The 16,867-nt window shown below is 49.8% G+C and overlaps 1 protein-coding gene across 40 annotated transcripts in view; it reads left to right on the top strand.

The window, feature by feature from the left end:
* MSI2 (musashi RNA binding protein 2) overlaps nucleotides 1–16,867 on the top strand; it is a 432,504-nt gene that overhangs the window by 345,229 nt on the left and 70,408 nt on the right. The window lies entirely within an intron of this gene.

The raw sequence follows: 16,867 nt of genomic DNA, 5'->3' as shown, positions 1-16,867 counted from the left end.
AGAGGCCAGATGTAGACCAGAAAGACGTTGCTCCGTGTGTCACCTTGAATGCGTATGTGTAGCCCTTCACTGTTGACAGGCTTTGAAATGAACCTGAGACACAGATGGGGAAAGGTTTTATCTTGGGAAACTGAGCCTCAGGGGATAGGTCCCAGGCTACCCAGAGAGTGAAGGAGCATAGGTCTTGAGCTTACTGGTGCCAAAGGAACTGTATAGACAGTTGTTGGAGCTTGGGGGTGGGAGCGTGAATCCCCAGATGACCTGGGCAGCAATCAGGAAGTAGAGCTTCTGCCCCAGAAAAAGAACCCATGGGGGCTGGCTTGAAGCCAAAGAAGTTTGCAGCCATTTTCCTATTTCATGTTTATCGCCTTCTTTCCCACCCAAGTGGAGGTTGACTATGTCAGGTGCACGTAACCGGGTTTTTCGTGTAAGGGTTTGTGTTTGCCTTTGAATCTGGGGCTAGTACTTGTTCTTCAAGAGAATGAGTAAAGATGGAAGTAGACAAGAGGAAGAAGTGGGGGCAGAGTGATTAGGATCACAGGCTTTGGAGGTGTTGGTCCATGTTCCCAGCACAGCCCAACAGTTGTGAGCTCCAAGGTGGGGAGTTTAGAGGCCCTGGGAGAGGACTTTGGAGGAGAACTCTGGGCCTTGCTGAGCTCCAGAAAGACAGGGCTGGTAATGATATTGCCTCACTGGGTTGTTAGAGACTGGGTGACATACCATGAGCAAAGGGCTTAGCACAGTGTCTGCACAGGGTGCAAGCTTGATCCGTGTTAGCTCTTGCCATCATCCTTGCCATCATCCACGTGCTGTCATTGAGAGGTATTTCTCCAGCCAGTTCCCCTCCTCTGAAGAAGGATGGAATTTAAAGGGTGTTGGAAGAGAAGCCTGAATCCTGAATTGTTTTGGTTTTTGTGATACTGGTTTCTACTTCTGAGGCCCAAAGAAAGGGAAATGAGTTTAAACTGGTCTATGGACAGAATTCAAATGAGATATCCGGAAAAACTGAAAACTCGAAGACTGCCAAGCAGGAACACAGATGATTGTTAGAACGTGTATAGGAGTGTTTCATAAACAGGACTGTGCTGTGAAACCACAGACCCATCTCCTCAAACCCTCGCGATCTTTCTGGGCATTTGGCAGAAAGTGGCAGATAGCTGCCCCCCCGCTACATACTGGAGCCATGAGTTTTTGATATTCGCAGATAGGAAAGGTCTTAGTGCAGATTAGTCACAGACATAGGACTGGAGTCCAGGTCTTCTGATTCAATCTCTATGCCTGGCACTTAGGAGACCCTATATAAATAATTGTGGACTAAATAAAGGATTCACTGAAGGACCACATGTCTGTGAGGCACTTTATAAAGTGGCCTAAAGCCATCTCCCATCTAATTGAGTTGGGAGTCGCTTCCTGGGCATTTTTTTAAATGGAGGTCCTTCTCTACCATGCAGAAGGGCCAGGAGCGGGAATGAGTTGTTCTACTCTGCAGGGGACCAGGATAACAGTCTTTGGGAAGTGGGGATCACAGGAACCCTTCCCTTCATTCCCCATGTAGGCCCTGCCTTAAGGAGGTCATCTCCAGAGGCGGCGGCAGGAGGATGCCCAGAAAGACCCCACATGACACCCTTTCGCACATAAAGATCCCACAAGTAGCTGACATTGCGTGGTACAAACTACATACTCTGCTAAACACTTTATGCATCATGCATCTTATTTCATTTGATTTTCACTTACTCTTCAATCATTATACGCATTTACAGATTGGCAAGGCGAGGCAGAGAGAAGTTAAGCAGTTTGCCCAAGGTCACATGGTCAGCAAATGGCAGCCCCAGAATTCAAGCCCAGAAAGCTATACTCCAGAGCTCATGTTTGTACCTATCAGGCTGTGTGCCCTCTTCAGGCCAAAAGGGACTTTCAAGGCTCTCTGGCTGGGCTGCAGGCCCTCCGCCACTGACCGCCCTTTCCCAGTCAGCTCTGTTGTGGCCTATGCGGTTCCACGTTATCCTAGTAGAAGAGCGGAGGAGACAAGCCAGATTCCCAGCTAGGGAGAAGAACCACGCTTGGGTTTTACAGGTCCCAGATCTCCATGCCTCTTCCTCCACTGCCACAAGCACAGATAAGTGACAAGCATGGGCCAGGAGTTGACTGCCATCCAAGCTCAGGGCCAAACCCACAAGCTCTCCAAGCCAGAGTGAAATGCAAATGTGGCTCTTTATCAATAAACACACACAAATGCATGCACAGAGCCGCCTCGTGACCCGCTAGAGAGGGGCTCCTCCCTGGCTACTCTGTGTGCCCCAGTGCGGGTGCAGCTAATGATGCCTCCCGTAGCGTCCCCCTGGTTGAAGCAGCCCCTGAGCAGCAGCGACACTTGCTTGATGAGTTGCCAGAGCCCAGCCTTCAGGCGGCCTCCTGACGAGCCGGGCAGCAGCAGGAAGGGAGGTGAGAATTGACAAGAGCCACCTCCAGGCATCCGCAGAGGCCTAGTACAGCCTAGAACTTGAAATGATGTTGGGGAGCCATCACCACCCTCGTTGGGTGAGAGCGTGGGTACAGCCTGAAAGATGCTTGGGACGAGGGCATCTTGAGTAGAGCATTTCCTCACACTTGATTCAACAGGAAGGAATCGGTGCTTATAGGCACTGGGACCGTGCTTTACGTGCGCACTGTCTCCTTTTGTCTTCACAACATCCTGAGCTGGGGTCCTCATCTCATTTTACAGAGGGGTTCACTAGAGCTCAGTAGCAGTGGATCTCCTGTGGTGGGACAGTTCTAAGGGGCAGAGCTGGGATTTGAACCTGTATCATTCTGGCTCCGAACCCTCTGTTCTTCTCATTATACCTTGCTGCCCATTTAGGCAAACCTAATATTTGAAAAATATGGATTTATATGATGGGTGAATATCAAGAAGAGTTTTTATTTGCTTCATACAAATACTACTACAGGATTTCTTTCAATCAACTTTGTCCAACGCATGACCCACGGGCCATATGTGGCCCAGGATGGCTTTGAATGTAGCCCAATGCAAATTCATAAACTTTCTTAGAACATTATGATTTTTTTGCAGATTTTTTTTTTAAAAGCTCATCAGCGATCTTTAGTGTTAGTGTATTTCATGTGTGACTGAAGACAATTCTTCCACAATGTGGCCCAAGGAAGCCAAAAGATTGGACACCCCTGCTGTTTTTTTTTTTTGTTTTTTTTTTTTGTTGTTGTTTTTTGTTTTTTTGGGAGACAGGGTCTCGTTCTGTCACCCAGGCTAGAGTGCAGTGACACGATCTTGGCTTACTGCAACCTCTGCCTCCCAGGTTTGAGTGATTCTCATGCCTCAGCCTCCTGAGTAGCTGGGATTATAGGAATGCGCCACCATGCCCAGCTAATTTTTTGTGTGTTTTTAGTAGAGATAGGGTTTCGCCATGTTGGCCAGGTGGTCTAGAACTCCTGGCCTCAAGTGATCCCCTTGCCTCTGCCTCCCAAAGTGCTGGGATTACAGGTGTCAGCCACTGCACCTGGCTACACCCCTGCTTTAAATAGTCCTTTTTCTCACTCCTTTAAGGTGATAGGATTTATAGAAATTTGCTAAGTAATTCATGGATACAGCTACTTTGGTTGTCCCTTGTCTTGGAATGAGAGGTCTGGATGCTGGTAGTCAAAGTGTGGTCCATGTACCAGCAGCCTCGGCAGTCCCTAGGAGCTGGTTAGGAATGCAGAGTCCCAGGTCCCACCCTAGACCTACAGAGTCAGAATCTGCATGCTGACAAATCCCCAGTGATTGGTGTGCACATTAAAGTCTGAGAAGCACCAGGCAAGGGCCACTGCTAATGACAGATAATGTGGGAGTTGTGGGTCATAAATAGACCAGCCATCATCAGAAGGAAGGGACTTAGGAATGAAGGGAGCATGGAGCCAGGCCAAATAGGGCCAAGCTGGGCCTGGCATCTGGGCCCCCAGGCCAGTCTGGTGCTCTTGGCACCACTCCATACTCTCTCTGTGGTCAAACAGAGACCAGATTTCCGAAGATCTCCCGGAGGAAGCTCTCAGTGCCAGGGACTGCTCCCGCCCCTCACCATGCCCTTTCCCTTTGGGTGCAGGCCTTGGAACATTGCTTCCAGAAGACACATGAGGCATGCATCTGTTAGGGTAAAGGGCTCGATTCTCCTGAGTGAGGTGCACTTGCCCTTGTCCCCAAGTCGGGACCTGCTGGGTCACTTAGAGGCACCAAGAGAGCTTTGGAACCTGAGCCTGAATCCCAGGTCCACGGCTGGTGTTTCTGTGACCACAGGCGAGTGCCCTACCTGTCTGCACCAGTTTGCTCCTCGGGGAAATCAGAAGGTTGAGGATGGGCTGCCTTTTGCAGCTTATGTAAAGCCCTGATTTGATACCTGGAGGTCTCAGCCTGTTCTGTTGTAGGGTATGTAATTGGGTAGCCTTGAAGGCATCAGCCCTTGATAACTTCAAGTTTCTCCCATTGGGCCTAAGCCAGGGGCCAGCAAATTTTCTATAAAGGGCCAGAGAGTCTCTGTCACATCTATTCAGCCCTGCCATTGTAGCACACACATAGGCAATATGTAAATGAAGGGGCATGGCTGTGTTCACATAAAGCTTATTTACAAAAACGCATGGCAGCTGGGTTTGGCCTGCTGGCCACAGTTTGTTGACTCCTGGACTAAACTAATCTAGCTCAGAGCAGGTCCACTCAGGGTGCTCCTTGTCTACAGGGGTCCAATGAAAGGCATTTAGCCAAATGGTCAGCCAGTTTCACTATTAAGCACACATTTTTAGGGTTGGAGTAGAAAGGGGGTACCCCAAACAGGCACAGAGTTTGGGTATAGCAGCCTATGGAAAGTGTCAGTGCCTTCATTCTTTGGGGGAGCCCCCGGGTGGGGAGTGACACAATGGTCAGAACAGGGTGCTGTCAACCAGGGAGGCCTTCCTGGTAGAGGGTGCCTCAAGTCCTCAGTGCTGAACCCCCTTCCACTTCCCAGCTTTGTGGCCTTGGACAAGTTACTTACGTGTTTTGGCTCTGTGGTTCCCCTTTCTGTAAAACAGGTTGTGGTAGTGCCTACCTCAGAGAGCGCTGTCACTCAAGACTTATAAGGGTTTGGAACAGAGCCAGGCCATAGCACACTCTATCAGAGTGATATCACCACTGTCATCGTCGTCATCATTCTTAGAATTATTTTACCAAGAAAATATGGAGTTAGCAGGTAACGAGGTCCTCAGCAGATTATAAGTCAGTAAAATGCAAGTGTGCAGGACCTGGGCAGGACTGGGTCCCAAGTCTACGGGGCAGGGATGGAGAGTATGAGGTAGGCACTCTCAGTGCCTCTGGGGACGGTCCTAGGAGAGGAGGTGGTGCACCTCCCAAAGCAGGAGGAGCCCAGAGATGTGATTGTCTAGGCTCCGGAAAAGCTGAGTCCTACTCATCACCTGACTCATTCTTTAGGAAGGTTCCAAAAAAATCCACTTCTAAGAGCAAAGCCTAGTGAGATCTCAGGCCTGCTACCCTTCAGCCCAGGGCATACCTGGAGGATTGACTCGGAACCGGGGATTCTAGGGAAGAAAGGGCAGAAGGATAAGAAGGGAGGAGAGTCCTTAAGTGTCCTCTTGGACTCAGGGCTGCGGTGCTGTGACCAGCCCATCCATGGAGGCCAGCCCCAGGCTAGGGTCGGCTTCTGGGCCCTGCCACCTGGCAGGGTGCCCAGTGATTGGGCTCACCCCCCACTCCCTCCAGCTGCTCCTCCTCAGCCCTGAAGACAACTCCAAAGTGGTGGGTGTATTTGTGTGTGGGGAGGGGGGCGGGTAATGTGGGTGGAATTAACTAGGTTTCTGTATTCACGATCCTATTTGTAGCATCATTCTCACTCGTAAGCTAATTTTAGCCATCCATTCTGCTTCTGTTGCCATTTATAAAATGAGAATGTCAAATGCAATATTAAACAAGCAGGATGAAGGCAAAAAAGGAAATGCCAGAGAGGCATTTAATAAATGAATCTGGTGTTTACGTGGGAGAGGGAGAGATCCTGCCCCCCACGCATCACACAGGCGAGCGCGTGCACATGCTGTTTGTGTACAGGCTGTGTTAACGAGAGCAGAGTGATTAGTGTGTTGGGGGAGGCGGGGTGGTTCGGTGGTAAATGTTTGTTGCTCTTTAGGCAGAAGTAATTTGGCCTGCAGGGAGTGGCCTCCCAGTTGCCTGAGTGGTTCGCTTGCCCTCCATCTGTCCTCTAGTGATGTCAGTGTGGGCAGGGCCAGAAAGGGCAGTGGTCTGTCTCCTCAGTGTCTCAGCACCCAGTGCCTCTGGGCTTTTCTGAACGTGCTGCCACCAGCGTCCCCCTACTTCACCCCCAGGGCGCAGGGTCATGAGAGGGGAGCATGGAGACCACTAGGAGGGGCTGCTCCCCCTTCTCTTCTGCCTCTTCCTTAGGCAGAAGGCAGGGCGTGAACAGTCTGCGACCGTATGCAGCTGCAGAGACCAAGCCCAGAGTAGCGTGTCTCTTGCCTGGACTCTTGCCAATTTCTCTTCTAGTTTCACTCTAGTTTCCCCAGGGCCTGGGAGTTCTGTCCCTGGTTCTTCCTTTGCCCTCTTCTTTCAGCTGCTCTGCCGAGAAAAGAAGGCTCAAGCCATACCTTTTATTTTCTCCCTTTCTTAAATAAATGAAGTTAGGCCCCGTGCAGGGCCTCTGGCCCAGCCCACCGTGCACTGGGGTAAGCACTCCTCCAGCCTTGTGGCGGAACCTGAGCACCTGCTGGAGGCTGAGGTTTCTTTCCACTTTGAAATGCCCTTGCAGGTTCCCAGAAATGAAAAGGAGGACAGCTGCTGCTGCCACCATCAGCTTTTTCCCCAAATAGTGCAGCCTGGGAAGCTCTCTCTACACATCCTGCTGATGAAAGCAGGGAGATGGGACCTACCTGGCTGACAGGTGCGGGGAGGGTTAGGGAGAAGGGCAATGACTGTGTGCTAAGAATCTGCTGTGCTGGGGAGGCTGCTGCTCTCTTTCTTCCTCTTCACTCCCCAGTATGGGATTTCAGTGAACACAGATGTGAACTGACTTCATCACCTTCAAAGGCACTCACCTAGGCTCCATGTGGAGAGGGCAAGGTGTGACTCAACCAACTTTATCCAGTGCAAGCACTTTATAGGATTAGCTCCGAGAGCCCTATGGGGTAGGCACAGCTGTCACTGTTTTAGAGATGAGAACATGGAGGTGCGAAGAAGTTAGGCAGCTGGTTTCAGCTCAGAGAGCCAGCAAGTGGAACAGAGATTTAAAGCCAGGAGCCCTAGCCTTAGGCTAGACTGCTGTATAACAGACTAGGCACCCTCTCTCAGATCTGGGCAGGGCGGGGGCTGCTGTTATTGGAGTGCATCTCAGGTGATACTGGGGACCAGCTCCTCTCTACGCATTGCCTAGATTCTGAGGACCTCTGAGGGAAGAGCCACATCTCAGCCACATTCATTTCTGTGTCCACACCCAGCCCCTGCTCGGTAAATAGTAGATGCTTAATGTTTATTTTTCGTTTATGACCTATTTCACTTTGCCATCACTGATTGTAATTAAAACACTGAGCAGAGGAAACGGTGGATGAAATTAGTTCTGGAAGTGGTGAGGAGATCAGTTGTGGAAGCTAGCATCGGGAAAGGCTTTGTGAACTAGACCCAGATAGGCCTTGAGGGTTGGGTGGAGGGTGTGGGGAAAGGCTGTGTGCGGTGGGGTGGGGTGGGGCTGGCAGCCAGAGACCTAGAGGACGGAGCAGAGGTTTTGAAGCTGGGGGTCTACGATTGAATTCTGGCTATGCTTTGTGACCTTGGGCAAGTCATTCCTCAGAACCTCTGTGTCCTTTTCTGCTGTGACTATGAGGCAGATAAGGCCATCGCACAGAGGAACGAGGCTCCATGCAGTGAGGGAATTGACAACCGTGGACTTTCTTTGAGGATTTCTGTGTGCCAGGCACTGTACTTTATATCCATTATGTGTATATGTTATGTAATATATGAAAATTACACACACACACAAGGATGTTGTGGCTGTGCCTAGTTATGGATAGCACTCAATAAACAGTGCATGCCTTCCTCCCCAGAGTAACCCTACTGAGTCAAGATTATAAATCTAATAGGTCTCTCAATGCCTTTTGCAAACAGGTCTGGGCCATTTATAACATGCATGTGTCCTGGAAAGTAGACGTTCCTGCTGCCTGCCTTCCCGTGCCGAAGCTGGCAGCTCCATTTCCGTTTGCATAGTAACCCTTTCCTCTGTAGACTGCATGGGCGGGTCCCACATCCCTGAGGACCTTTTTGCAGTAGAACAAGAAAAGTTATCATGTACAAGTAGGTCTCCTGGTGCTTGACCACACACTGGTCCCTGTCCACAAGGACAGTGCCTGATGATGATGTCTGGGGAAGGGAGAAGGGAGGGTCTCTTCCGCTCACTTTCCAGTATCCACAGTGACCAGCCGGGAAGCCTCTCTGTGTTAGGCCGTTCTTGCGTTGCTATGAAGAAATACCTGAGACTGGGAAATTTATTTGAGAAAGAAGTTTAGTTGGCTTACAGTTCGGCAGGTTGTACAGGCATGGTGCCAACATCGCTGGGCTTCTGCGGGGGCCTCAGGGAGCTTTGACTCATGGGGGGAGGCAAAGTAGGAGCGGGCACATTGCATGGCGAAAGCAGGAACCTCAGTTCCTTGAGGTTGGGTCTCCCCGAATCTTGATTATAAACCTGCAAGAGCCTTACAAAATGTCCTGCTTTTTGTGGGGTCTCCAAAGAGAGAGAGTGCAGGGAGGTGCCACACTTTTTTTTTTTTTTTTTTTTTTGAGACGGAGTCTTGCTCTGTCGCCCAGGCTGGAGTGCAGCGGCCGGATCTCTGCTCACTGCAAGCTCCGCCTCCCGGGTTCACGGCATTCTCCTGCCTCAGCCTCCCGAGTAGCTGGGACTACAGGTGCCCGCCACCTCGCCCGGCTAGTTTTTTTGTTTTTTTTTTTTAGTAGAGACGGGGTTTCACCGTGTTAGCCAAGATGGTCTCAATCTCCTGACCTCGTGATCCGCCCGTCTCGGCCTCCCAAAGTGCTGGGATTACAGGCTTGAGCCACCGCGCCCGGCCAGTGCCACACATTTTTAAGCAACTCCGAGTAAGAGCTCACTCATCACCAAGCAGGTGGCCCAAGCCATTCACAAGGGATCCACCCTCATGATCCAGACACTTCCCACCAGGCCCCATCTCCAACACTGGGGAGTACATTTCAACATGACATTTGGGTGGAGACAAATATCCAAACTATATGACCACCTGAGTGTGCAGAGGGCAGAAGGGCTCGAACCAGTGAGGGAAAAGGACTGCAGAGTGGTTAGGGGCCCTTCCCCTGCCAGATTGAAGGACCAGGGCTTCCCAGCACAGCTGTCAGGATTTCCAGGGATGCAATTGCTGCCTCACCAACCCCCCAGCCCCTTAATGGCTTCTTAAGGCCTTGCCCTCACCCGGCCACATACTCACACTAGTCGGGAATCCATCTTGCCTCTGGCCCTGGGCAAGAAAGCAACTGGATGGAACTGAAACCCTGGACCAGATGTTAAAACTCAGTAGAGGTGACCTGGCTCTCTGAAGGTCATACAGGGAGTGATGGTGACACGCCCATCTCAAGTGGGAGCTGCACATGGAGGGGGAGCCAAGGTTCCTGCGTTTCCCTCCCTGGGCCACTCCACCTCCCCTAGGTGGGTTCCACCCCCTCTCCTTGTTACATCATAGCCTCTTTCTCCAACTCATTCAAGAGCTGTCTCAGCAGCACCAGCTTCCTGGGTATGAGACCTGAGCCATGGCTTGGCCCTGCCCTCAGAAGGCGCCCACACTGGTCTAATGCTCTGCTCTTTGTTGCCGTCTTGCAAATCCTAGTCATTGTTGGACAAAGGACCCCTCATCGTCTTTTGGCCGTGGGCCCTGTTCGTTCTGCTATGAGGCTGACTCAGGGCGAGGTGCCGTGCGGGTACACAGTAGGAGAGTTGAACCCCGATCAAGGGCTTGTTTTGTGTTTATCTTCCTTGCTTTGCAAGTTCCTTGAGGTTGGGTCTCCCCGAATCTTGATTATAAACCTGCAAGAGCCTTACAAAATGTCCTGCTTTTTGTGGGGTCTCCAGAAAAGGCTTGTGATTGGCAGAGGGGGCAAGAGAGCAGTGACCAGGAAGAAGAAAGGCTGTGGCCGCTGGATGGCAAAGGAGGGCTGTGTGGGGAGGTATGTGTGACGTGTGGTGTCTGGAGGCCAGGCTCACCCCCTCCTGCCTCAGTAGCAAGATGGGTGTAGCTGTCAGGCTCTAGGCAAGACACTTAACACTTGAGTAGCATCTCCCCTCCTCTTCACCATCTCCCCGGGCAGGGCTCAGGGCCTGATGGCCAGAGGAGAGGGTCAGCTTGGGGCTTCAGAGAAACAATGTTGGCCTTGAACCCACCAGAACCTAGCTGGGGAAGAGGTCAAGCGGATCGGGGGCGAGACCAGGTCAGATCTCTTACATCTATTAGGAAACGCCACGGAAGGACAGGTACCCACCCTAGAAACTGCAGGACATTCTCTCCTCCTGAGCCCTTTCTTCCCTCTGTTCCCCTCCCCTTTCTGTTAGCCAGACAGTCAGACGGTCAAGGTTGATACCTGAGCACTGGGGAATTTTATCCATTGAAATAGGCCTCTCCCCCGGAGGACTCAACAGTCTCAGACACGACCTGTTTGGATGAGAAATGAAACTGCAGACACTGGCCTCTTCAGGCCACACAGGCTTTCCTTGTCCTGGATGCTACATCAAGGCCACAGGTCCAGCGCTTGGATTTCCCTCTGGGCCCCGAGGCCGCGTGCTGACTGGGTTCTTTTGTACAGAGACCAGGGAAAAACAAAAGCCCCTTACTTCCCAAAGCTTGGCGTACTTCTCAGACTGCCAGCCACCATCCCCAAAGACGCCAGGGCAGTGAGCTTACCTTTGCAAGGACTTCGGATCCATTGGGGAGGAGTGGCCACTCATAGTAGCTGCAGGGAAGGCGTTCTTGCAGAAGCTCTAGCACCTCCTCTGAAAGCCAGTGCTAAGCATTCCCCACTAGGGAGACGGTGTAACACAGGGCCACAGCACCCACTCTCCTGGCTTGGGCTGGGGCTATAGGCAGATCGGGATTAACATCCCAGCCCTGCACACAGGTACTGGGTCTGGACCACAGGTTAGATGTCTGAGTCTGAGCCTCAGTTTCCTGCTCTGTGGGATGGATATATAGCTATAAAGGACATTATCGGGTCCACTGACAAAACAAGCATATGGAAGGTAAAGTATTTTATTAATGTTAAACATACTGAGACTGATAACTGCGCTATGATTATGTAAGAAAATGCCCTCATGTTTAGGAAATGCAAACCAACTTACACTCAAATGGAAAAAAAAAAAAAAAATCCCGGCCAGGTGCGGTGGCTCACGCCTGTAATCCCAGCACTTTGGGAGGCCGAGGCAGGCAGATCACAAGGTCAGGAGTTCAAGACCAGCCTGGCCAATATGGTGAAACCCCGTCTATACTAAAAATACAAAAATTAGCAGGGTGTGATGGCACGCACCTGTAGTCCCAGCTACTTGGGAGGCTGAGGCAGGAGAATCGCTTGAACCCAGGAGGCGGAGGTTGCAGTGAGCCGAGGTCACGCCACTGCACTCCAACCTGAGTGACACAGCAAGACTCTATCTAAAAAAAAAAAAAAAATTCTACATATAGATATAGAGGGCTCAGGAGTGTGTGCAAATGATAAGGCAAAAGTAACAAAATGTTAGCAGTAGGTGATTTCTGGTAAAGGATACCATCCTTGCAACTTTTCTGTAAATTTGAAATGATTCCTGAGTAAGGAGTTGGAAACTGCAAACCTCCTTGCTGAGGTGCTGTGGATGCTGATGGGAGGAGGCACCCAACCCAGTGGGCAGCAAGGATAAGAGTGTTAGTGACCACAGTGGCCACGCTCCCATCAGGCCTTTGTTTTGTTCTCTAAAGGAACATGCTGCTGCCCTAGGCGTCCAGGGACTAGGTCATTATTCTGAACCCATTACCATGGGGACTATGAGGAAGCCACACCCTGTCTTCCAAGGCCAGTTTGTCAAACAAAGCAGCATATTGGGAAAAGAAAATTTCAAAACCAATCCCATCAATTTTGTTGGGGTGGGGGGTGTTGGCACATCCCTGGTATTGGGAGTGTTTTGTGGCATTGCCAGCTGTGCACCTTGAAAACAGAGACCTGGTCTTTCGGTCATCAGTGGCCTCTGAGGCTTCTTACAAGTGCTCAGTCAGATGGAACATCTCACTGCATTTCTTGCCCCTTGAATAGGCTGCTCTGGTCAGTTGCTATTTGAAACAATAGCAGTAGCAGCCACTGTGAGAAGCTGTTGGTGCAGGAGTCTCAAGGACTGAGACTGGGAGGTGGCCCTTCCCCAAGGGGAAGTCTTAGGAAGTGAGGCCAAAACACCTGCAGCAAGAGGCCTGGTCCCCGTGAGCACCACCTTTGTTTTGTTTTAGAGGACCATGGGGAGCCAGGCAGGCCTCTGTGGGGCTGCAGTGAGAAGGGAGCCCCATGCCCTGCCCTCTGCCCTGTGGTGAGAGCAGCCCTACGTGCCCACTGCTCCAAGGACCCAGCCAGCCAAGAGCCAGAGTGTGGGGAGTGCCTCCTGCTGCCTTGTCAGCTCACTGCCCTTCACTGACCTCATGTGGTTGTTGGTTTCCAAAGATTATCCCTAGAGCCCCCTCCCACACGGACTCTAGGCTGGCCCAGTGTCACCAGTAGAATGTGTTGGAGGAAGCACTGTGAGTCCCAAGGCTAGGTTAGAAGAAACCTTGCAGCTTCTGCTTGAGTCTCTTGGAATGCTTGTGCTTGGGACACTTCCTCTTGGGACTCAGCCGCCATATTGTGGCAAGACCAGGTGCCGTGGAGGAGCCATGGTGGACGTCTCGTCAGCAGGCCCAGCCGAACCAGCGTGGCTGCCTACCATGGGAGCGAGGAGCCATCTTGGGCCTCCGGCCTCATTGAGGCCTCCTCTGGCTTCAGCCCCAGTCACCACCTGACCACAGTGCCATGAGACCACCAGCAAGAGCCCAGCTGAGCCGGTCACCCCACAGAACCCTGAGGAAGGATGGTTAAATTGTTGCTCAAAGCCATTAAGTTTGGGGGCAGTTTGTTGCTCAGCAGTAGATACCTGGAACAGAGTGTGTGGTCAGATAGCCTAAGTACATGACTAGAACCGAAAAGATAGCCTGCTTTTTATCCTGTTTGGGTTCTGACCGTAACCCCGGTTGTTCATGCCAAGCTCTCTGGCTTATGCAGGGCCTGGGGGAGGACAGCAGGGGAAGGTGACCCGATGTGTGCTAACTCAAGAGGCTCGGGAGGCTGACAAGTGCAGAAGCAGCGAGGGGCAGGTTGATGTGTGAGTACTTGCATTCATCTTAGGAGAACAAGGCAGTCAGAGCCTCTTCTTTTTCAATACAGTGAGAGCTCTCAGAGAGGTAGAGGCTTTCTTTATTTATCTTTGGGTCCCCAAAGCCTAGCACTTGCCTGGCGTGTTGAGTTCCTCTGCATCCACGTCATTGAATTAAGTGGCTGAGTCTCGGGGGTGGAGGGGACTGGACAGGCTTCCTGGTCCTGAGAAGTCTTTCAAGAGGCCTTCAGGGCAGGCAGGCCAGGTTCCCTGCTGGTAACTGTTACCTGCTGCCTTCCCCTGTCGTTCAGATGCCCAGGACAGGCGGGGTCCCCCCGAGAGTGCGTGTGCCATGGCCCCTGGCCTTGGGGAACACTCACCGTTGACCCAGCGGGTGGTTGACACTCAAACAGTCATTGCTGCCCAAACCACCAGCAGCAAAGACAGAGCAGAATTAAACCGAGCTGTCAGCCCTGTTCAGTGAGAGGAAGAGTAGGTGGGTTTGTTTAAAACACTCCCATTACAGTCAGTTAACCTTTATGTTCCCTAAATGAAAATTGTATAAACCTGAGATTTCCGTTGATCAGGTTGCCTAGGAACAGGCAGCAGGTTTTCATAAGACAATGCGGTAGATTGTCACCGATAGGGCTATTAGGAACTGAGCTGGTTAGCGATATTATTCCCCTTGCTGGTGTTGGCTTTGGGTAATTATCTGTCTGCCTGTGCAAGACACACCCATCTCCCCAGGCTTGGGGCAGGTTCATGCAAATGAGATTTCTCAGCCTGCTCCTCTGGCATCCCGAAGTCAGTTTTCAACCCTGGGCTTAGGAGAGCCAATTTGGATGAGTTTGTTGTTTTCAATCACCTTTTCCCCCCTACCTGCAATGACAACATTCTAATAGCCCTATCAGTGACAGTCTGTTGCATTATCTTACAAAAACCTGCTCCCTGTTGCTTAGCAGAAAGCTTGGAAAATAAATAGCAAAATGCCCGATTAAAATTTAAAAACAAAGTAACTCTAAGACAATTTTAGTATGTCTTTTCAGTATTTTTCCCTATATGATATATGCACTTGTTTATTTTTCAAAAAGTCAGTGACATTTGCTTTTTTCCCGCCTGCAGTTAGAGTGACCTGTCATCCTAGTTTGCCTGGGACTGAGGGGTTTCCCAGAACCAGTGCATAATTATTATCAACACACTTTTTCATAGCTTCATAGCATTCAATCAGTGTGGATAAACCAGACTCAGCTAATTCCCTGTTCTTCTGTATTTCAGTTATTTCCTTTTATTAAAAATAATAATAATAATCTAATTCCTGTAGGGCAAATTCCTAGAGGTAAGATTACTAGGTGTATGTATAAATTTATGGCTTTTGATATAGTGTCAGGTTGCCCTCCAGAAAAATACGTGCCAATTTCCACCCCACCGCACCATACCCTCAGAAACCCTTACATCAAAAGTGCTTTCATCACTGTCAATCTGTGGGCAAAAAATATGCTTTATCTTGGGGAATGTGTTCTTTATTAGCCGTCTGTGAATTGTCTACTCATGTCTTTTACCCATGGCTCTTTTGGGATGCTCATCTCTTTTAATCTATAGAACTCTTTGTATTAAGCATATTAGTCATGAATGTTGAACCATTTTGTCCATTTTTTAAGGCATTTGTGGTTATTCTTGAAAGAGCAAGAGTAATACCTGTTATCGGGTGTCTTTGAAGAAAGGGGACTTATATCTTAGGTAATTATAGCATCCCCCTAACGTTGAGCACTAAAATATTTTTTGATTGAAGTATTTGAGATGAGACTATCTCTAAAACAGATAACCCATAGAGGTCCCTTTTTATTTTTATTTTATTTATTTATTTTTTTGAGACAGAGTCTCGCTCTGTCGCCCAGGCTAGAGTGCAGTGGTGCAATCTCGGCTCACTACAACCTCCACCTCACGGGTTCAAGCGATTCTTCTGCCTTAGTCTCCCAAGTAGCAGGGATTACAGGAGCGTGCCACCACGCCCGGCTAATTTTTTTGTATTTTTAGTAGAGACAGGGTTTGCCATGATGGCCAGGCTGGTCTCAAACTCTTGGGCTCAAGCAGTCTGCCTGCCTTAGCCTCCCTAAGTGCTGGGATTACAAGTGTGAGCCACTTTGTCCGGCCTAGAGGTGTCTATTTAAACAATGTATATTGCACACAGTTTAACTTTTTCTTGATATCTCAGGCACACCGTGAACAATAGTTATTTTCTGTGTTACAGTGATACCTCAGCAGCTGTTGAACTATGTAGAGCTTTTGCTCCTATACCATATGGCCCAGACTGCTCTTTAAATAAGATGCCTGATTCTTGTCTTTTCTCCATCACTATCAGGCTGTCATGCTGTTCCTTTTGGCTGTTAAAAGCATCCGTGCTTTACCCTGCAGCATCCCATCTTCATCAGCAGTGGGATTGATTACTGGCTAACAATGCTTCTTAAATTTCTCTGTAAACATAAAGCAAATAAGTGCTAATAAGCACAGGCCTAAGGTGCTCTGATAAAACAGTGAAGGAACTTCCAAGGGCCACAGTTTTACTTACTCCCTGAGGTTTGTATTTGGCATAGTTAAGGTTATTAAATAAGTGACCTCTGGGTATACAAGCAGATGAGCATGAAGAAATTTTAGAGTCGGAAGAGAAACAGAAAGGGGAGATTAGCAACCACTTGAAAATGTAGCTGCAAATGAGAAACTAGTAATCCAGATGAACAGAATCAGTATTTAATCTTATTACTTCCCTCAGGAGTGTGGTAGTGGTGTAGGTTTTGTGGAAATGTGGCATTGCTGACCTAGAAATTCTAAAGATCTGGTTTGTAGGCCTGAACCTGTTGGGGAGGGCTTTCAGCATGTTACACAATAATTTTTATTTTTAAGACAGGGTCTCGCCGTGTCACCCAGGCTGGAGTGCAGTGGCATGATCATGGCTCACTGCATCCTTGTCCTCCCAGACCCAGGTGATCCCCCTACCTCAGCCTCCTAGGTAGCTGGGACTACAGGTGTGTGCTACCACACCTGCCTAGTTTTTTGTACTTTTTTTTAGTACAGATGGGGTTTCACCATGTTGCCCAGGCTGATCTCAAACTCCTGGGCTCAAGCTGATTCACCTGCCTCCACCTCCCAAAGTGCTGGGATTACAGACATGATCCCCCATACCCGGCCAACACAAAACTTCTGATGCTCTGTTTTCTCATCTGCGAACTGGGGCTAAGGCTAAGTGGTCTGTCTGTTTAATAAGAGTTTGAATCAGATGGCCTGGCATGAAGAATCACTGGCCTGAGGGAATGTCAGGGACATTTGTAAACGTGTAAAGGCTGAAAATCCTGAGGGGTTATTATTATTGCTATTGTTGTTATTATTCACAGACACATCCAACAGCCGTTGTCTGCCTCCTTATCTGTCATGCTTTCTGCACGAGTGTCAACCTGAGCTTCAATCTGTGT

This window comes from Macaca fascicularis, chromosome 16, assembly GCF_037993035.2.
Source record: "Macaca fascicularis isolate 582-1 chromosome 16, T2T-MFA8v1.1".
NCBI classification, from domain to species: Eukaryota; Metazoa; Chordata; class Mammalia; order Primates; family Cercopithecidae; genus Macaca; species Macaca fascicularis.
The sequence above is the reverse complement of the archived record's forward strand: the minus strand, read 5'-3'. Positions and strand labels throughout refer to the sequence as shown.